This window comes from Pungitius pungitius, chromosome 14 (assembly GCF_949316345.1).
Source record: "Pungitius pungitius chromosome 14, fPunPun2.1, whole genome shotgun sequence".
NCBI classification, from domain to species: Eukaryota; Metazoa; Chordata; class Actinopteri; order Perciformes; family Gasterosteidae; genus Pungitius; species Pungitius pungitius.
Window position 1 is genome coordinate 5,093,002 of NC_084913.1, and position 22,216 is coordinate 5,115,217.

The following is a 22,216-nucleotide window of genomic DNA, read 5'->3' on the forward strand; positions in this document are numbered from 1 at the left end:
ATGTTAATAACTAAAATGTGTAAAGAAAAGATATCGAATACCTTATTTATTTTCAGTTAATCAATTTGAGCTTTCCATGATATGATAAGAAAAAACACAATATCCATAAAAGGCCATACAACTTTATATTTGATTCAAACATTGTTTTTTTTTATCCATGCGCTGTTATAATGAGGCGCAGGTTTTCAGAAGGGATTATTAGCTTTGCTGGACAACAACGAGAACAATGCTCTCAATCTGTCGGTAAGAAAATGTAAACAAAACAGACATAAGGTTATTAATTGCAAATGCAAAGTGAGATATTTATGAGAAAAGACGTTTATCCCACTTTGTAATAGTTTGGCACTGGTGACAAAGAAGAAACAGATACTTAAAAAAAAAAGAAGTACACAGGAAATAAAATCACAAACTTTAATCCCAGTAGACTTCGAAATGATTTTTTCATCCAAACCAAAGAATCACTAACACGTGGTACAATTTCATCTCCCGAAATTGGAGGAGGACGTATAGGAAGAATTATGACACAAACCATTTAAATTCCCACACATTTAGTGAGATACATTATGATCCAAACCCACCGAGCACTCTTACTCAAACACCATCACACACACACACACACACGCGCGCGCACGCGCGCACGCACACCCAGCAAAGTTTAGATCAGTGAATAAGATTAAATGTCATTGTCACATAAAACAGCCTCCCCGTGGAGCAGGAGAATAGTTGCTGGAAAAAAGGGCTGATTTGGGAACAGAGCCGCCTGAATGTGATGCTCTAACTTCTCTCCCCACAATCTGGGGGGACCATTGTCCACTCCCTATTTTTAAAGTAGCTGGACCCTCCCCTCTTGTTAGATAAGATACAGGCTAGTTGTAGTCCAAATGAATCGACCCCCCCCCCCCCCACAAAACAGCCCCCCCTCTCTCTCCCCCTACTGCTATTCCCCGCTGAGCTCAAATCCAAGGCCGGAGATACCTGCTCCCCAATAACCGAATGACACCCCTCTCCTCGCCTTGTGAACACCGAGGGCCGGAAAGTGTGCGTTTATTCTCCAGACCCTCTTCACAGATCGCACTTTAAACAGCGTGATCTGCGAATAAACACAGCCAGTAAACAATGGAGTGTAGGCTATGCCCACATATAGGAAGAGTACACACACACAAGCCAAATTGCACAAGTGTAAACTTTGAATAGGACGTCGCGCCTCTGTAAATTTACACAGACATTAAATTTCGTTCTATTCATTTTAGACATATAATGCTAAGCTGATTTTTTTTTATAGCACACTGATCGATATCTCTGTAAAATAATCATTTTTTTTTTAACTAGCGGGGCAGTGAAATCTTTGCTTTGTGCTAAAGTCAACAGTGACAGAGTTTGAGCTCAAATAAATGCCGTGATGTCTGGAGCCCTTTGCAGAAGGCAGAAGGCGAGCTTCTACAATGGGCTCCTGTGTGGCTTGCCAACCACAAGCGTCGGCTATTCTGCACAGGTATGAATCTTTTTTTATTCCCTATATCCCTATATCTCTTAAAAAAAGAAGAAAAAAAAGTATGTTTGAGAGGGAGAAGTGGTTTGGTGGACATGCATGAACAGGGGGGGTGGGGGTTGGTGGTGGTTGGGAGGGGGGGGGGGGGGTGGGTGGACGGATTGGGGGTGGGGGGGGGGGGGGGGGGGGCGGTGTTGTTGGCAAAGGCTGATATCCTAAATTCACGAGAAAGGGAGACGTATTGGATTTGACGACAGGGTGGTGCAGAGCGGAGGGGGATCTGCAGGTCGCAGGGTGGAGGCTGATTCAGGTTTTCTGGGGTCTTTTGAGTTGTGTGATGGAGAAAAGCGATTCTGCTGCACCGCAAAACTACACCTGTCCTCTAACGGGTGATTTCGTCTCTTTTGAATGCCACTTAAAACGGCGAAAGAAAAGGATGAGATAATTCGACGTGTTTTCGGTGCCGGTGATTCTTTTTTAAAACCACCATCTGATCGAATAATCTGTTGGCTTGACACCGGAAACGGGTGACCATTGCAGGTCTTACGGAAATTTCACATCTTATGCCTTTAATAACTTTTTGAGTTGTGCATTTTGTGCACTGTGCGGCCGACTGAAATCGTTATTTTGTGCACGCGAGTTCAGCTGTTTATATTACACCAGTAATCCATTCCGATTTTGTTTCAGGCTATAGACATTTTTCAAATTATATAATCACATACATTTTTTTGTATGTATATAATATAAAATCTATACTATAAATATAAACGAAACGTATTTTTTAATGTAAACTACAGTTCTAACAGGATGCTCATTGATAACCCACAAATGTTAGTAGTCATTTATAATTTATTATTCATTTATTCAACAAATATTTTGCATAACAGTATTACCTGCATTATTTATGATCAAATCGATATTTATATTAAGTAATCAAATATATGATAATATTATTTATATCAGTAATATAATAAAATAATATGCGAAAGAAATAATGGTCCCATAATTCTGCAAAAATGCATCTTCGAAGAAAATGTCCATCAGGATATCTTGTCAAGTAGACAAATCAAGAAGATGGAGAGCCCTCAAAAATGTCCATTAGCTAATATCAAACAGTTGTATCCGGACACGACTCTCCGCCAATCCTTTGAAGGCGGGATAACACCAGTCAAGCCCCCTCTGGCGCACACTGAGATGGGAATGGCCTTGTGGAGCTTTGGCGGTTCAAAGGTATCCAACCTCAATCTGTACATGGCCGACGAAAGCGTGCCGTGGCCACAGTGCTGCGCCTTCCCCATCTCCTAGCGTTGCCACTGGCATTTCCGTCAGGTGTGACACCTCTGCAACTCCATTAGCCACACCACCGCAGACGAGCACATCTGTTGTTATAGCAACTGTTTAAAGGACGGTCCAGCCTTGCTGATCCTCTTTTTTTTCTCCCTTCTTCACTGCTAATCTAATTTCGTTGCATTTCTTGTGGTCGCACATTTGCATTTTTCTTGATTAGGGCCTGAACTTTCTCACGCAGACACAGCGCTATCTTTTCATGGCTGCGGGGGTTTACTGCGGGGGGAATGTGCAGACATTAATACACGGATTGAAGCCTTCTTATGATAAAGCCTTGTTAAAATAGAACAAAATGAATAATACAGGCCTAAAACATGTCTGCGATACCTCTTCTTTTCTTTAAAAATAAATCGAACTGTATAACAACAGGCGTTTTACTCTTTATTTTCTTCCACGTCTTTAAACAGCGTGTAATTTTACCAGACCTCCAAAGTGAGACATTTCCCCCGCAGCGATGCTTTTTAACACTTAAACGAGTTTGGGCCTCTATTTCCCCCCCCCCCCCCACACTTCCATTGAATGACTCAGTTCCGTGTAAGCCACATGCGCATCCACCCATGGGCGTCAGCTGAGTACAGCGGGGCAAAGGCTCCGTCATTCCCGACGGCACTTCTATCCATAAAAGAGGGGGGCATTGCACATGAAGGAAAAATATGATGTGAGAAAATCCCCTTCAAGGGAGCCGCAGCTGGAACAGTGAGGCCGCGAGCACGAGAGCTCGGGGGATTAAATCATCGACTCGGTCACGTATACCGCGTATAAATCGGGTGCAGTTATTGCGTTGGGAAATGTGGTGCTACGGGCTACAGGCCAGGCTACAACAGATCGCCCGGCGCACCTATAGGCTCTATATACCCGTCGACTGGAACACCCAAGTAGATCCGTCTCCATGGCGACGGCGGGACACCGGTCCAACAAGCTGTAATTCTGTCTCAGCCTTTTTGCAGGGGAGGGATCGTCCACACTAGCCCGATTTAACTCCTCTTTCACCAGAAATGCTCTTAATCCCATATCTTAGCAAGGCAAACTGCCGTCCCTCAGTATATTAAAGGGCCCACGGAGTCAAAACGTGAAGCCACCCATGGCTTCTCAGCGGGCGGCCCCGTCCCGGAGGAGAACGCTGCGTCGTCCCGTCATGCGCCGACCATGCGGTTTACGTTTAACACATGTATTCTTTATTAGGCCTTCCGTTTTTTATTTTTTATTTCGAAACGTGTCTGAAAAAATATACATATATAAATGTGGGTTATTGTCATGTTTATACGGACGGATAAAGAAACATATGAAGTCATGGACTACTTTATTATTGCTCGAATTGTCTGTTGATATGACACCAATGAACACATTTTCAGGCCTCTATGGAAACTCCACTGCCGTTATATTATTCTACTATTTTGATTGCCTCTTATTGTTTGTAATGGTAAAAAACACCACCATAATTTATGTAAAAATAAAACGGCCACATTTTGTAATTTAAAGGGCCCTGGCACACACGAAAAATATATTTGTAATGACGGTTGTATCATTGAGGCGGTTTCATACATTAAGGGATCCCTGGTAATTCTATTTTTAATATTTATAGTTAACACATCATTTAAAATAGGCCTCCAATAAACAAAACTAAAATTGCACGTTTATATAGACCAATGGATTTGTTTTCCCCCCAATTGAGTATAAGGTGCTTAAGTTTAACTTTTCAGTTAAGTGATGCTCTACTTTAAATTAAGATAGTTGTTTATATAAAAAGTCAATAGATAAAGATAGCCATATTACGCAATAAATCAGGCTCCTAGAATGCTTTAAATGAACAGTTATTGTAGACTGTAATTGGCACATACATCCCATAAAATAAAAGGAAGTAATATTTGATTTTTTGAATTAAACTTAACATTCTAGCTTATAGGAAATCATGCACAGGATTCTCATCCTATGGCTCAAATCTAAATGGTTGGTTCATATTTGTTGTTCAGTGAGGATATTTAAAATGATCTGCAACAACATTTATAAACGACCATTTATTTTAGATTTCAAGGAACCGTTAATTTTTTGCTTCTGAAATATCTTTCTATAATTGTAATTATGATTTTCACAAAAGGCATGAATAATATTCAAGCAATTTTTGATCATACAATTATTTTGAAGTCTTCACTAGGCCTTTCTTCATAAATATTTAATGGATTTTTAATGGTCACCGCTACTTATTATCATTGATGAAGGTGACACTTCCATTTCACTGTTGGAAATTTTCCCTCTCAACAACGACTGAAATATGTGGCTTCTTCTAAATCTACATTGGGTCCGATTGGGGTTCTGTCATAAGTGAAAAAAGAGGTGTGTGTCTGTGTGTGTCTGTGTGTTGGCTTTAGAGGGATGGCAGAATGGACAGGGTTAGAATGCGGCCGCTGGCTGTGATGTGTCCGCACTCTTCTGACACAACTATGTCACATTCCAATGTAGGACTCCTTCATATCCTGAGAGAGAGAGAGAGAGAGAGAGAGAGAGAGGTCCACCAACAATGCCCATTGAGTACTGTGAGGCAGCAGCTGGTGGGACGTGCGGTGACCTAAAGGCGATCCATTCAGGCCAGGACGGGGCGCCTCTCAATACTCTGCTGCTTTTATATGCCTGGAAGTGGATGGATGGTCAGTGTTTATTCTCGTAAAGTATTGCGACACAGGCCTGTCGTCATGCAAATGGAGGAGAAGTCGGCCCTTACCAAACCCGAACCGAAAAAAAGAGGGACCAACACCGTATCACGGGTGGTGGATTGATGGATGTACATGCACAAAAAAAATTGAGAGGACGGCCACGTCCTTTGTTTCCTGTGCTGAAGTGAGGCTCAGCCGCACTCTGGAGGAGGGGATTAGCTTCTCGAGGAGAAACATAAATTGAACAGAAACAGCCCTCCATGTGAGATAATAGATGTGGTCAACCAGGCAGAAAGATACCGTATTGGTATGGCGATTAGAGACGCTCAAAATACATACAGGTATTGCTTGAGTTGACTGCAGGAAACATTTGTGTGCATGGAGGCACTCGCTTGTGCTTCTAGCTGCTCTTTCTCTCCGCGGGCACTTCCCAGCAGGTCTCTTGGCCGTCTTTGAGATCAAACCATCTTGCAGAGAGACCATAAAGCGATATGTCAGTCAGCTGTGGTAAAGGGGATGCCGGTTCGACTGGGATCGATCTTCCAGGGCGTCTTTATTCCCCTCGAGGGTAGCTGGGTCTTAGATTCTCCCGTTGCCAGTGCTGATGGATATCTGGGAATTCTGCTTTGGAATAGTAACACGTTTTTATCTCCTCTTCTGACTTATTTCCACTGCGTGGCCCATTCGACGAGCACATGTCCATGGACATGGCAGCCAACACGCTGCAATGGCCCCTTACTTCCCCCTCAGCTCCAGTTCCAGGAAGTGAAGGCAGAGCTTTGCCAGCCAATCGCGGCGAAGGACACCCAACTCATTAAAAGTTAATGAAACCTATAAACGTGGTGCGCCAGCGATTCATTTAAACCCCCAATCCAATCTCCTCTCCCAGCAAAGGCAAACAAGCCTGTGTGCCCCCAGTGTCGTCCGCGGAATAACAAACTACGGAATATTTTGTCCTGCATATGTTCTCCTATGCGGACATGTGCGCGGTGATAGGCTATCGTAGAATGGGACTTGTCCAATTTAGAGAATGCCAGGATGGTGTTCTGCAGGGGTGAATTCTGTAATCTGTGTCTGAGTTGAATTTAATGCCTTTGCTTTACACCGTACGGCGTGTCGGGAATGGCGGCGGTATAGATATGCCATTTCAACATTCATGAGAATCACTGACATTCAAATAATGTGCTGATTATAATACCGTATGAGGGAGAGCCAAATCTGCGCGAGAAAAAAAAAGAGGGCATTTACTTCCTAGCGGTCCATGCGAGTGTCAAGAACTATTTTTGATCAAACAAGGCCAGATGTGATTCCTCTCTCCCCCCCCCGTCGGATCGACCCTCTCCATCCAGCATGGCTCGTCCATTTCAGCGACGCTCTCACCTAATTGCATTGCCGCTCTCAATTCGATAACAACCCATCAACACCATTAAAGCGCCACCTTACATCTGTCCAAATCTAAAGTGTGGTACAATACCCCCCCCCCCTCCCCTTCCTTGTCTTTAAGACCTCCATTTCAGCACCCCACAGTGCTTCCCCCTTTGGGGTTTGAAATTAAATTCCCCCCCATGTATAGCACCACTGTCACCCCGCTAATGAATTCCCATACCCTGACTTGAATCAAATTAATCCCCAATTTAATCCCATATAAATGGCTGGGTTATTCATAATGGAAAGGCGGATGCTCGGCTGAAGCATAGAGGAAAGCGGGGAGGTGTCTGTAGGGCTGTTCAGCAGATTATGATGAAGGATGAGGCGTGTAAGTTTCCCCCCCCGCCCCCCCACTGCAGAGTAGTCCCTTGATACACACTATTTAACCCTCGGCTGCTTGACATTGACAGAAACATCGCAGCGTTTGTCACTTAATATCCTTTCAGATTAAGGAGTCAACTGGCAGATTTATTGGAGAGAGCAGGTTCACCCTTGATGCCTTGAAGTGCCCAACGGGGAGATGATGTTGGGTGAAAGGGGGCATCTCCGATGTGTCACCATCCGTTTGTGCCGGGCCTAACAGTTAAATCAGCCGTGGCGGTGTACACCGTTCACAGTGCCATAGACCGTTGTGTTTGCGTATTAATGCAAATCTCACTTTGACCTCCATTCATATGCAAACCCTTCACGTGAAAAGTAGTTGCATTTATTTTTGGGAACAACACCCATCATTATTTAAATTGGACAGCCACATCCTGGAATAGTTGTAGTCAGCGATGGGTGAATGACAGGTAGTTTGTCAAAGGGCTTATTTATACAAATAGCAAAGCATCATATTGTTACTGTTTTTTACATGCAAATACAATGCGGCACGATGCATTTGAATGAAGAATAGCTCAGTAGAGTCCAGATTGTGACTTTGGGTTTCAGTTATTGGTGTGCTGCTCTGAAGACTGGAACTGTTGGACAGCCTCCTCCCGTTGTTGCTCCTTCAAATAGGAGCCAAAACAGAATGAAAACATAACATCCAGATATGGCCACATAAAAAAAAAGCTGCAGCCGTCCTTTTTCTAAAACAAACAATAGACATAAACTCTGCATAGAATAAACTGGCATTTGCTGTTAAGTACACATATCAATGCACTTGGAGGAAAATTACCCCAGCTTTTTTGAACCAAACATCTTTAAAACTTGAGGCGTCTTCAACATCAGCCCGGATCTACAGTTTGCACGCACGTGTGGCCGCCTTTTGCCGATCCAAATGCTTTGCTGCACCGCGTATCATGTCGCTGTCATCAAGCAAGCAGCAGCACAGGATGGATAGGAGGGTGACAGACGGTTATGAAATCAGTTTGGCAGTTCAGAGGACAGTTTGGAGCCTTTAAAGCTCGGTCAACCAAATGTCTGAACGGCTATGGTTTATTGAGGCATCTGTAAGCTTACTCGTTCTGTTGCCAAGCTTGGCTCGTGCACCCACCGTCACGCACAGAGAGAGAGAGAGAGAGAGAGAGAGAGAGAGAGAAAACACACACAAAAGTTTGATGTTTGCCTTCATTCCACCAAATCCTTGACAGCCGTGCTATAGCCCATCACTATTCACGCCATTGTGCTGTCACAACAACTAAAACACATTTGTGTTGCAGAAACTCATCCCGCATGTATCCAATACCAAATGCTTGGCGGACGAGGTGTAGGGGGCGGTGGGCCGGGATGGGGAGGGGCTGCATAATTTGCTCGGAAACATTTTACCGAACATTTGGTGATAGAAAACGCCGGCGTCGGCCCTGAGGCTTAAAGCAATTAATTCAGGATCCTGACATAAACTCTCCGAGCCTTTGACAGCTTGGAGCTGAAATAAAAATGCTAGTTCTCCTGGGAACGGCAGGAGATAGCCGGCTCTTTTCTGGACTGTTTGCTCACTGGCCCCGAGAGCAATCTTCCCCAGTCAGAATGAAATGCAAGGACACAAACAATGTACCGGCAAGAGAAAGGGAGATGGGGAATGAACAGTTTGGACTATTTGCTCAGCAGAAGGGCAGCCACAATGGCCGGCCCATGGCTTTCCCATGCATCAAGCCTCTTAGTCTTAGGCCTCCCTTTGTTGCCTGGTTTCTTCTTCCCCGGGCCAGATAAGAGCCCAGCTGCCCTATACTTTTAAGTCCCATTGTGCGGGACCATACTGTATGGTCATCTATCTGTCCGCGTTCTGCCACGCCGCCGCGTTGTTTAATTGAACGCGTTATCGCGCGTGCATCTCGGTTCACCTTAGCTTGTGTACCCGTTTAGCTGGCTGAATTGCCCTCAGTTTGCCATGAAAGGCCCGGGCGGAGGAGGGATAACGGCTGACCCTTCTCCCCCGGCAAAGAAGAGGCAGCACAAGTCAAGCACACCACTGCGATAACGGTGCCTAAGTGGCTTTTGCACCAGACCGGATCCTCACGTCAAAGCAGTTTGAATGTGTTTTTTTTTTTTGTTTAATCAAAAAATGGGAAAAACTAGTTAACAAGTTAGATTTGGGACGCAAGAGAAAATTGAGGCGTCCCCCGTTTCTAGTATAAGGCAAAAGATGCACCCTTTTTTTTTCCAGCCAAAGGAAGAGTCTCCGAGGGCTCTTGAGGGAGAAATGAGTTGCGGTCATTATATGACCTAATGGCAACTCCAGCCAGAGGAGAGGGCAAACAGAGCAAGTGTAGTGGCTCTGGCCGAGAGAAGGTTCCATATTGTGCTCTTTTGTTTCGTTTTGTTGGTTTGTGTTTGCATTTACATTGAACCGGCGCTCCGAACCCGAATGCGTATTCACACTTCAACACACGTCACGTTGTCTGCGGGGCAGGAAATGGAAGCAAGCGTGCTTCCCAGTTGAAGTCTGCCGGGAATAAAACGACAATAGTAAACGCATCTGAAACAAACAAACAAACAATCCCACACAGAGAAAAAAAAAAAAAAAGAAGAAGAGCAGTGGGATGTCACCGGAGGATCAATACACACATAAGATGAAGGAGCAAATTCATGCATGTGAGCAGACACTTGCCTAAACACAAACACACGCACACACACACGCCCATCCCCCTTTGTAAAGGTTGTGGTGTCAGGGACCCCCTGGGTGGTCAGGCCGAGGATGATTTCTACACAATATGATGTTCTGCAAGGAAACCTTTGAGAAAAGAGATTCGTTGGCTGTGTCACATTTATTTAACCGCTTGGTAATGCGTTTATTATCTAGCTTTTCTTTTAAGTTCTAATGTATTCAAAGACACACTGACATTTTGGGTTACGAGTGCTCTCTCAAACACTTTACGCACTGAGTGAAAACACAAAACCCACGATGATTCCACAATGGTTTATTCTAACGGCTAAGCTCTTAATCTATCAGATCAGATTTCAAAGTTCCAGTAGCTGTGCCAAGACAGGTCCCAGGAAGGAGAACCCTTTTGTTTTGGGGCAGAGCTATCTTACATTTAAGACCAGACTTTATTCACAAGGGCCACAAATCACCCGAAAAGAAGAAAAAAAAAACGCGGCATGACCCCCGTTACGGAAGCGATACCTCAAAGAGCAACATCATTAAGAAACAGTAAGTGCTTGTTTTCACATCCACCTTTCGGTGCACCGCCAGCGTTTTGCCAGCATGTCAGACCTCAGGTATGGCGAGATGAATCGCTGTCTTACTTGCGCCCCCGTGAGAGAGAGAGAGCCGAGCTCCTTGTGGGGTGGTGCTCTCAGCTTCACGCTCCACCAACGCTGAAACAAAGCTCTGTGCGAGGCATTTCGACACCGCTTAAGGTTGTCGGTGGCCATGTAATTTATGAGTCGAGAGGACTTTTTTTTTTTTTTTTTTTAAGTTCACTGTGACCTACAATCTCCCGGCATTCATGGGTGGAGAAAAGAAGCCGCGTGAGTCATAGCGTAGGAAACTTACAACAGCCCCCCCCCCCCCCCCCACCCCCCTCCAATTACCTTAAACAATGGCGGCCCCGGGTAATAGCTGCGGCGTTCAGTTACTGTATTTGACGTGATGTGGGGAAAACGTGATTGGACATATTGGCACTTTAAGGTTAGATGTTTTGTCACCTGTAGGTGGGTATAAAGCTGTTCTCTTCATGCCCCGCAGCACTCGGTGGGTGGTCGTGTGGACAGACAGACAGACAGACAGACTTGTGCTCGCTGGCACTGGTTTCCTCTTTGGCAACCTTCCGCAGAAGAAAAGATAGCTTTCTCCGAGAGTGACTGGGAATTACATTTTTGGCATTTGTATTTGAAAAATAGAGTGAAAGATATAGTCAAAATTGGGGCTTTTTGCCATGCACCTATTTCTTTTTTCTTAGAAAGGTTTGGATACTTGACATAAATATATTTTATAGTGTGGTATTCCCCTCAAAAAGCAACTTTATTATAAGTTCTTTTACATCAATATTTATTTGTGAATATAATCAACAAGGACTTTTCTCTTCATTTTTTTATTTGGACATTAAAGTCTTCATTTAAATGTGAAAAAAAGCAAAGTATTTATTTATTCTCGGTGTTGAACGTATGTGGTGATACGAAGGCTGGATATATGGCTTAATGAATGTATTTTATTGCTAAGCCATTACATGAAGGGAAATGAAACGGCAGGTTATCAGGTTAGTTTTATTAGTGGTTCCACACATTATTCCACGACATGAAATTTACGATCAGAGTTGATGTATTTTGTTTGCCTTTTGAACACAAAAACAAAAATATTTTATTGGCTTTAATACCCAGGAGATAAACTGTTATTAAAAATAAAATGATTTATGGGACAAATATGGACTAGTATATTTAATTGTATCTTTTAATTATTAGCTAAAGAGTAATGAGTGTCCTTTAAACACCAAATGTTTGCTTGGTGGACATTATTGATCAAACTATATTATCAATTATTATGGAATTCACAAAGATTAAATATTTCAAATGATCTTAGGCTATATTTAATATGCAAAAAACAAAATAATCAATGATAGCAAAGCAGTTTTGAAAAATATATTTATCCAAATATGCAGAAACCTGAATTTGAAATAATAATGATTAGAACATATCTTCACATAACAGAACAAAAATAACTATGACACAAAATATTCATCTTTTAGAATGACTTCTTCTGTTATTATTATTCTGTTATTATATTAATTATTCTAAAAAAAATGTACTGCAAAGGAAAACATCTATTTAATTCTTTTGATGTAAAAATGCTGCTGTAATAATATAAACATGTTTTTTTCTGCATGAATACTGGATTAAATAAAAACGAATTAGAGAAATAATTTGCAGAAGCGTTTTTTTAACTTCTCAATTTAAATGCCATCGTCGTTGCTGCAACAAACCCCCCCCCGCATTAGTTTTTGCTGAACGCTTTTGGGGCCCCGCACAGCCAGACACTGCTGCGCCATTCACATTACCTCTTTGCCAATGTGTGAATGTCAACACCCTGTAAACACCTTTGACACACATGCTTGAATGCGGCGGACGAGTTAACTAAACATTCCTGGGTGTTCCCCATAAAGGTCCACCGCTCATCCACCGGACTGCACTGACCCGTCTCCCTTCGCTGCAGGCTGCACAACCTGGATGCAAAATGTCATACCCTTCATATATTCACTTTTCTCTTTCCATTTATCTTTCACATGTAAAAAAAAAAAAAAAAAAACACGCATGCAAGACGAAGTAAAGGATACCAATAAAAGGAACTGCAATAATTCCCCCAGTCTGTATCTGTTCCCTTTTTTTTCTCTTCCAGTGCGTCTCGAGACGGATGGAACAATGCTCTATGAGGATTTGGGAATTTGGGAGTATAATTCCTGCCCCGTGCTTATCGCCACACCCAGACTATTTGAGTGTTTTGAGATGCGGGCTCCCCGAGGACGGATCGAAGGCGTCCTAGTAGAACTGCACATCAAATAAATAGGATTTATATGGAGGCTCTGTCTCTGTCAAACAGGGGCTCTGCCCGAATGAAGTGATCCCCGTGGCCCGAGTGCAAGAGAGGAAGGAGAGGAAACCTCAGAGGGAAGAGGGATAGCTGCTCGAGAGCTGATGCACACACACACACACACACACACACACACTCACACAATGTCCCTCTCAGTCCTGGGTTTGTGACCGGCCCATGGCATTGGCCAGGTATGTCAACTATGTTTGCCGAGCCATCCATCACACATGCACCTTCCCTCCCGAAACAGGAACTTTTGTTTCGAAGCATGCACGCTCGACCCAATTTATTTCCCTATGGCCGAGTAAAAGAGGATTTATTAGCACCTATGTTTTGTTCTTTATTCTCCTGTTTTGTAAAGCGCGAACGCCATCGCAGAAACACGGGCGTCACTAAGAGAGATTGGGGACACCAATGGCCCTTATCATCGCTGACCAGGGTTAGCAAATAAACACACTGTGCCTTAACTCAAGCCAAATGTAAGAATGGAAAGATTTATGGCTCTCACACATGTTTCATTTTCTGTTGGAGTCATTGGATCTGCTCCGTTAATGACGTTTGGGTTCAAGTCCTTTTTATGGTATGTTTCCATTTCATCAAAATGGTCATCAATAAAGGAAAGAGAGCATAAGACATAAAAGAATGAGAAACCGGTGTATTTGATGTTGGAATGTTGGAAGAGGTTTCTATAGATTTCCGCGAATGCTCCATTGAAATCGACACAAACAAACACCTGAGTCACTTGGCTATTGTTGGCCAGTTGAGATTCTGACATGAGAACCAGGACGCGGCCAAAAACCTCTCAAGAGAAACCTACGTGTGGGCTGCGGTGTTTGCTAAAGCACCTAAAGTTGAAACGCAACCTTCATTTATCTTTCGACTTGTACCCGGAGCCGTGGGGGGGGGGGAGCAGATACTGCTGAAAGCGCTCCGTTAATGATTGACCCCTCGGCCCAGCGAGCATCCTGCGTTGAGTGGCCACTTTGCCTCCTCTTGTGCTGCATTTCCAGCCGTAAATGTTTGTGATCCCACTATCCTCTCCAACTCCCATACAGTATTAGTAGCACTGGCGGGGGTGTGTGTGTGTGTGTGTGTGGGGGGGGGTGTTTAGGGTGGGGCTCACGACTAAGTTTCAATAAAGAACCATTGGCATGCTGAGGTAAATGTGAGATAAGAGTTTGTCTCCGACCCTTTTAGTGCTTTATTAAGAATGCGGCTGTGTAAACCTAATCTCCCCTCAAGATAAATCGGCCCTGCTGCTTTGTGAAAGCAAGTTCATGCATTGCTCGTTTTTTTTTTTCCTGTCCCAAAGCCCGCTTTGACAGGGAATGAAACGAGTCCCGGACTTTTTCTTTGACAGTTCAAGATGGAGAGCAAACTAAGATTAGGGCATGTTAATTAATTGTGGGGCTGGTGAGTTGGCCTCCCATCCCGCGACGTTTACATCCGTCCTGCCAATCACAGACTATGATAAGGTTTTTTTTTTTTTTCTTTTTTGTCTGGTAGCCTTGGACAACCTGCAGTGTCATTACGCATACCCTTTGAGACACGTCGTGATGCTTCTTAGGGGCCGACCTCAACAAGTTCATAGCAATATTACAAGTATCGCCTTCACGCTGATGGTTGTGTGAGCTTGACGTGTGCGCTCTCTCTCTCTCTCTCTCTCTCTACAGACGCACGTGGCTTTCTCTCAGGGACACTTTTCCATCGCCGCGTTCCCGCCTGCAGCTCGCCCCCCCCCCCCCCCCCTCTGCATCCAGCGACCTGAAAGCACTTCCCCAGTCGATGTACTTGGCTATATCTACGTCCGACCTGTCTGCCATATGTAATATCAAAGCCCCTGTCAGCGCCGGGCTGAATGGGAACAAAAGCGAGGCCTCCATTAATGATTAACTGTTCTAAAAGCCCCGGCTTTTGTATTCCCATGGTGCCCGGGCTATCTGGCCGCCATGTGACATGCTCACAGCATTTTTCGAGCAGATTGGGGGAAAGCTAGTGAGCAAACACAGGTGCTTTGGAGCAGCGTTGCCGACGCTGTCAGGGACAACCACAAACAAGAGCAGCTATGCCTGGCTAAATGAATCCCCACCCCTCCCGCCCACCCCCTCTCTGTCGCTATAGCTAACTTGTTTGCTAGCTCCCCATAGCCTTCCTTCTGGAGACCCCCCCCCACCTCTTCCTACGCGAGGGCCGATGTCCGGCCGCTTCACAACTTCTCGCACACACCCTCCAGAGAAACAAACAAATAAAAGTGAGGACGGCCGACCACTTCTTTGAGGCGGTGGCATTTGCCGTGGTCACGACTAGTGGGAGAGCAAACAAATTAATGGTTGACCCGGTTTTCCCTTTCCAAACCAAACCAAACCAAAACGTCTTTTAGTTCAAGTGGGGCAATCCCGCTGACCGAGGGGTTGCACACCCTCCGCACTTGAATTGCAGGGAGGAGGCCTTAAGAAATTAAACAGGGGGCCCTGAATGCATCGGCCCACGCGAGCCCCCCCCCGTGTTGCAACACCTCCGGGTGACAAATAAATCTTAAATAGATGATATCTAATAAACACTGGTGTTTTATTTTTGCTGTCGGTGTATTTTGACCGCACACTTTAACAGGAGGCGTGGAGCTCTTAACCTTTTCATCCAGGCAGAGGGACTGGGGTGGGGGCGGGGGGGCAAGGGTGGGGGGGGGGGCTGCTGCGTCGCTCAACTTTGATAAGACAATCAGATGATAGGACGGCGTTATCTGAGCATGGCTTTCCGGGCCGGGGGACAAATGAACAGTGGGCGATAACAGGAACAAAAGCCTTGGCTCTTATTTTTTTCCTTGGCTCCAAAGACTAGAAGAGATGATTAGGATGTAAAAGTTGCAGTACCTGCCTTTTATTTCATTTTACATTTTCCACTTTCACCCTTTTTTTACCTGATCACTCCAATATTTATACTGTCTCTTGTTGGCCCTTTGGTTCAACATTTTGCAGTTACCTGTTCCTATAAAACCGCTATCATCACTGGAAAGATGATGAATAATGTTTTAAAACAAACAATTTAAATTAACAGATATGGAATTTAAGTTGTAAAGCTGAGAGAGATAGATGCAAAAAAGGGGCCTAGTGATTACAAATATTTACTCTGGAGATATTTATAGAGATTTTGAAGTGCAAAATAAATTGCGCGTGTGAAATGAAAAGATGGGAAGACGGAGGGAGAAAAAGGTCAAAAGTTGTACTTCTGATCGGTGAAATGCAACTTCCGTCTAGGGTTTTTGGACTTTTGCAGCCCAATTCTAAGAGTCAGAGAGTGGTGTGTACTCAAGGATTCACTCAGTGCTTTGTTTGCTTTATTGCCACGAAATGATTGGAAAAAAATATTGGTGCCTTGGCACCAAATGTGAGAACTTCCATAAAATAAACTGTGCGGAAATTGCATGAATAAAACATTTGTTTTAAAAGCCAAAGTGTTATGTGTCATTTTTTTTAAATGTAATTCTCCCTAAAAGTTTGTGACAGAAGACACGAAGTAGAGTAAACCTTTCTCCCGGGGACGACCAGACGGGGTTCAAACGGGTGGAGATGTATTCGGAAGAGCTCATCTCGGCTGCTTCTCTGCAGGGGGATTTAACCTCCGCTGGTCGTGAGCTGAGTCTGATCACAGGAGTTACAAATCCTCACTTTTTAGGGGTCTTACTGTAATTCCCGGGGGGGGGGGGGGGGGGGGGGGGGGGGGCGGCTCGGGGGCCGCAGTGAAGCGTGGGGGCCCAGCATCTCGAGAGGGATCTGAGACAACATCTTTGTTGCCCCCTCTTTGTGTCCCGGTGAAAGTCGTCCGGGCCCCATTGTCCCACCAAACTCCCGCTCAGAACTCGGCTCAATCAAAGAAAAGTTTTTCCAGTAATGAGGCAAGACATGAAAGCTCGTCGAACACAGCGAACATGTTGAAAGGGCCCTTTTGATCTCGCCGGGGGCACAATGGCAAAAATTTGAAAAGAGCAAAGTGCGCTTTAAGCAGCACCGCACTGCATTAAACTTGTCTTTTGACAGGCCCGCACCTACAAGAAGTAATATTCCCTTTCCACGGAGAATGCAGTTTACGACCTTTGTGCTAATTCTACCTGCTTCCTTTGTTCGGTGAAAAAAGAGAGACTGAGCACTCGGACCGGCCCGTGTATAAATATGACTTGCTGTGAGAGTTGGCTGCTGTCTCTTAACACATCCCGATAAATCTACAATGGTGGGACATACCGGCAAGGACTTCAATCCACCTACAAGAGCGGGCATCACGTTGCCTCCGGTCATTCAAAGATTCCTCCCCATCAAGCGATCTAATCATCGATTCAAGAGAGGGGTTCTTCAAAAGTTGGCCACTTCTTGTTTCACGAAGAGAAATCGGCTTCTTTTGACTTAACTTCTCTTTTAAAAAGAGTGAGACTAAAAGAGACTAAAAAGGCTCACCAAACCACACGTGTCCTCCTGGGACACGATCAGCTGAGATGAAACCGAAGAGCAGGTGTTGCTTGCCTTTTAAAATACGCGTAAACATTCAGTAACCCCTCAAGAACGTTCTCAACCTTCACCCCCCCCCCCCCCCCCCCACCGTCCCCCCCCCCCCCCCCCCTCCCCCTCGCACTCACACAAACGCACCACTCCTTTTGACGCCTGGCGGCCTAGTGCTGCGTTCATTTTCCACATTGGAGCTATAAGACAAAGGAGGTCCACTCAGGTAATGGAGCGCCTTGGAGCACAGTCGGCTCAGGTGGAAGACCTCTGCGCCGCCACCTTCACGCCCGAGCTGCAGTCAATGACAGACGTGCGCCCCCCCCCGATGCCGCTCTCTCCCTCCCGCCCGCTGTTCCAATAACCCTCCATTCACTGCATTGTCTCTCTCTGCCTCCTTTATGAATACGGCCCGTGTCCCCCCCCCCTCCCCGTGTTCAATTACTTGAGTCAATACGGATGTATTGAACCTCAACGTATGAGTCAAATCAAAAAGTGTATATACAAGAACAGGGATATTATGGCCATGGTGGAAATTACGCTGGCGATTCGCAGTCCAGGAAGCAAACAAAAAAGCGGTAATGTGTGAGGGTAATAACACACTAAATATGGTTCCAGAGCTTCTGTGTGCTGTTGCTGCTCCTCACCAGCTTGACAGGAAGAGCGCACTTCAGATCGCAGCATCTTGTAAGTGGATTTATATTTTATAATAAAATACATGTCCGTATGCCACAATAATGCCTGTGTGAATGGGTTCATATGATACCGTGTGTGTGCATTGCGTGTATGGGACAGCTGCGTCTCTTTGGCACTCACACACATATACACACACACACACACACACACACACAGACACACACACACGCAGGTACCAGCTGGGCAGGCTCACCTGTCATATTAATAAAACCAGACAATCCCTTCCATCAGCAGCAGCGGAGGCCAAAACAGACAGAGAGACGGAACAAAAGCGGAACGTGTGGGAGAAAACGAGGAGGACGAGAGGAGGAGCAACGCTTTCTGTCAGCACACTACAGAGATCACCCCTTGCATCTGCTTTAACGACCCATAATGCATTATAATTTCTAATAATGAGAATCCTATGGAGGTTTATTGGGCCATGGAGCCATTTATGTAACATTTGAATCAGAATGAATTTTTATATTTATCATCAAATGAATAGTACCAAGTATATTTAATTAACACATAATGTTGTCAACGACTGGAGGGACCAATATTATTGTGAAGAATTAGTATAGCAATTCCTAAAATGTTCATTATAAGATAAAAAGAAGGAAATAGATAATGGTATTACACAGACTGCATTATTTACAAACGGGCCCCTTTTTTTATATTACAATGAAACCCAAACAGTTTGATTGATTTATTGATCAGTTTATTTAGATTTGGTGCACAGCCTGAACTGGCCTTCAACACACAAGGCACACAAAACAAGGTGGTAACACTTCAACAACACAACGCTGAAAATAAAGGTAAAGAAAAAGAAAACACTGAGATTTGTACAGAACAACACCTGCACAGACGTTTCTAAAAGAGCACACAAGAACCTCTTCTTTCTCTGGGAATTCTATCGTAACATCGCTCTGTGTTGTCATCTGTCATTTGAATGCCATCTTTCATCTATTTAAGATTCGCAAAAACTCCTCTAAATTGTCCTTGTGAGTATAAATTGTTTCTTTTGTTTTTGGAGTCACTGCAATCAGACAAGAGGATTGTCTCCGGATGAAAGACCGATGACAATACTGATAAGATAAGAAAGCCCTTTAGAGACTTTCTGACTGTTTGCGTGTGTGTGTGTGTGTGTGTGCGTGTGTCTGCGTGTGTGCGTCGCCTCTGCGTCTTGGTCTGCTCCCTGAGTCTGCCTTCTGGAGCGCGTGTGTGTCGGTGTGTGAGGGCGCATGTTGCTGCTTGCTTCTCTCTGAGGCCTCGCTCGGATGGAGCGAAGAGACGGCGCAGGGGGGAGGGGCCAAGGAGAGAGCAGGGTGGCGGAAAAATGACGAGCCCCGGTAAAAGGAGGGCTTCCTGGGAGCTCCACGTCTAACGAGAGGAGGCCCGTGGCGCACAGACCACAGCGTCCTCCGCCTCCTCCTCCTCCTCCTCCTCCTCCTCTTCCTCTTCCATTAACCCTCGCAGCGCCTGCTTGCCCAGGTACAGACGGATTCATTGAAAGCACCGACAGCTGCTCCATGGGTGGGATCCCGCGTGTTTACTTTTACCTGTAGACTCAGAGGACTCGTCCTAAACCCAATGAAAGCTCCAATGTGTCATAAGTGACAGAAAAACGAAAACACTGTCACGGAACCGTAAGATGACACTATGATCATTTTGAAGTTGATTAATTGAAATGATTTGCTGTATGCACAAATAAAAAAAAAGTAAAAAAAAAGAAGCATGGACGTTTGTTTTCTCATCTTCTTTTGCACGAATCAGTAGTTGCATCCGCATTGTGAGCGGAGCTGTTGGTATCAAAACCACCCGAGTGTGATTAGGCTGCCCACCTACATGGGTGGATTGACAAAACGTGTCCAAGGGGGAGAAGAAGTAGGAAATGCTTCATAAAAGAGGCCTTTGAGGGCGGACTGACGGGCCCCGGTGAGTGAGCGGCAATTCATGGACGCGGGCACAAAAAAGGAAAGTTCCCAGTGTTCATCGGAGGCCAGTGAAGCCAAAATGAACTCTTTTTATGAGGCTGACTTTGCCTCCGCCGTGGCGCTCGCACAAAGCGGCCAACAAAGGCCGGCAGTAAAGGGGGAGTCGTGACAAGATAGCGGCACAAAGAGAAAATCAACTTTCACGTGGCTGAATGAAGACGGGAGCCCCCCCCCCCCCCCCCCTGCCCAGCTGTTTTTAATGGTCGATGCAGTGACAGGAGGGCAGGCTATTTTTAATCGTGTGCACTTCTTTCAGGGCAGACACACACAAACACACACAGAACACGCCCCCCCCCCACCCCACCCACCCACCCAGCCCCTTTCACAGAGCTTTGTCAGTAACCTGCAGTGACCTGCATTCAGGGCTGCGTCAGGGTCCCCTGCACAAAAGACGCTGGAGGAGAGGAGGACAGGGATGTCTGAAGCTCCGGAACCAAGAAACCCCCCCCCCCCCCCGCAAGACCCCCACAGACCCCCGGGATAAATACTTAAGGAGAAAAAATAGTGCGTGGTTAATCTGTCAGAGGAGTTGACATGAGCGCGAGCGCGGGGACATGCAAAGCCACACTCGTAACATTTCAAACTAAATAAACGTCTATAATGTCTCTGCAAACACACATACACCGAGAGAGACAAAAAGAATGTACAAACAAGTCGGAAAACAAAAGGGCTCTTGTGACACTGCTCGGGATCTTGATGAAAAATTCAAACAATATTAAATGGGGAGTGTCAACAGCAGACACACTCCTGCTGAGGGCCCTTCAAACAGACGGAGTAACTCGGTACACACATTACGCCGCCACAGTTCAACCCCTTAGCGTAATGATGATGGCAGCTTTTACTGGGGCACAGCTTTTAATACCCATCTCCTGCAAACACCCTCTTCCATAGAGGGGGGGAAGGAGGGGGGGTTGGGTGGGTGGGTGGGGGGGGGGATAAGGTTTCTGGGTTTTAGAAAAGAGGCTGCGTTAAGGACCCGCCGTGCTCAGGCATGTCTCCGATTTTACCTGCCCGGCGAACGTCACGGGTCACCTGGATTTCCACCCCCCACCGCCCCGCGACCCCCACATCCTTTTGCTCTCTCCCTTTCTAGTGACCACTTCGGCGGGGAGTCGCACTCGCGAAAAGACGCAGATTAGGGTATCAGTGCCGAAGGATTCCGACTGTCCTGCAGCAGTAATACCTCCTGACAGGCGAGCTTTTGGAGCCGCGGTCTCAGTTTCTCACGTCCATCAGTGATCCCTCAGCTATGGGGGGGCGGGGCGGGGGGGGGGGTTGGGAAAAAGAAACAACTCACATAAATATGTGGGACGAGCTGAGGGTAAAGGACCACTTTGTGTTCGACATTATTAAACAAAGTGGAAGCAGGTGACAAGAGGGTCGCAGAGCAAATGTGACGTCTCTGCACACTTAACACTTAAAGCACAAAGTATACGAATGTTTTCATATTCATACTGAAAAACAGGCAAATTATATTTTTGCATAGAACTTGGACTCCTGTTAAATTATTTGCGTATATTGCAAACCAGGTGCTTTACACACAGTTGTTTTGTAATGAATAAAATGCTTAACGAAGCCCGCGGTCCTATATACCTTGCCTGATGATATTTCCTAGTTTTACAACAAATAATGCTAATAATCCTTTATTACCCATGCTACAAACCGAAAGTAATATTCAACCGTTTTGACAAGCTGAGCTGTACTCCTCACGACAAGAAAACCTGGTCGTTGGTTCCCCTTCAAAGGTGGAACCTCCTCCTCGCTCTTGCCAGGGAAGAGGACTCCGCGCAGCTGATCCAAAATAAAAGCACAGCCATTTACGAGAGCTGTTTTCCACGAGGCCGCGGGGGGGGGGGGGGGGGGCAGGGGCGATAGCAGCGCCGCCACCACCTGTAGGCAGACAACAGCGCTGGCTGGGAGGAGACAGGAAAGCGGAGAGACGGCAGGTGCGCTGTTATCGCCTCCATGGAAAAAGGTAATGCCTCCCACTCCCCCCCCCCCCCCCCACCCCGTTCACAATCAGCCGGAAATGAAGCGGCACAGCTGAACGCCGACCTCCAAACAACATTTTTCAAAACGTCCACAAGCGGCTGCACGGGGGGGTCGGACGCGGCCCCCGACTGTCGCGTCTACCTCTTTTCGGGCCTTCACTGAAGACTCAACGCTGTCGATAAGGGGGGAAACCACTGCGAGGGAGCTGC

At 45.6% G+C, this 22,216-nt stretch overlaps 1 long non-coding RNA gene across 1 annotated transcript; it reads left to right on the top strand.

Moving 5' to 3' along the window:
* The first annotated feature begins 1,073 nt into the window (after window positions 1-1,073).
* Window positions 1,074-19,721, top strand: LOC119227260 (uncharacterized). Its single transcript, XR_005121328.2, has 3 exons — window positions 1,074-1,492; window positions 17,965-18,033; window positions 18,274-19,721. It is a non-coding gene; the product is annotated as an uncharacterized LOC119227260 (long non-coding RNA).
* The last annotated feature ends 2,495 nt before the right edge of the window (window positions 19,722-22,216 follow it).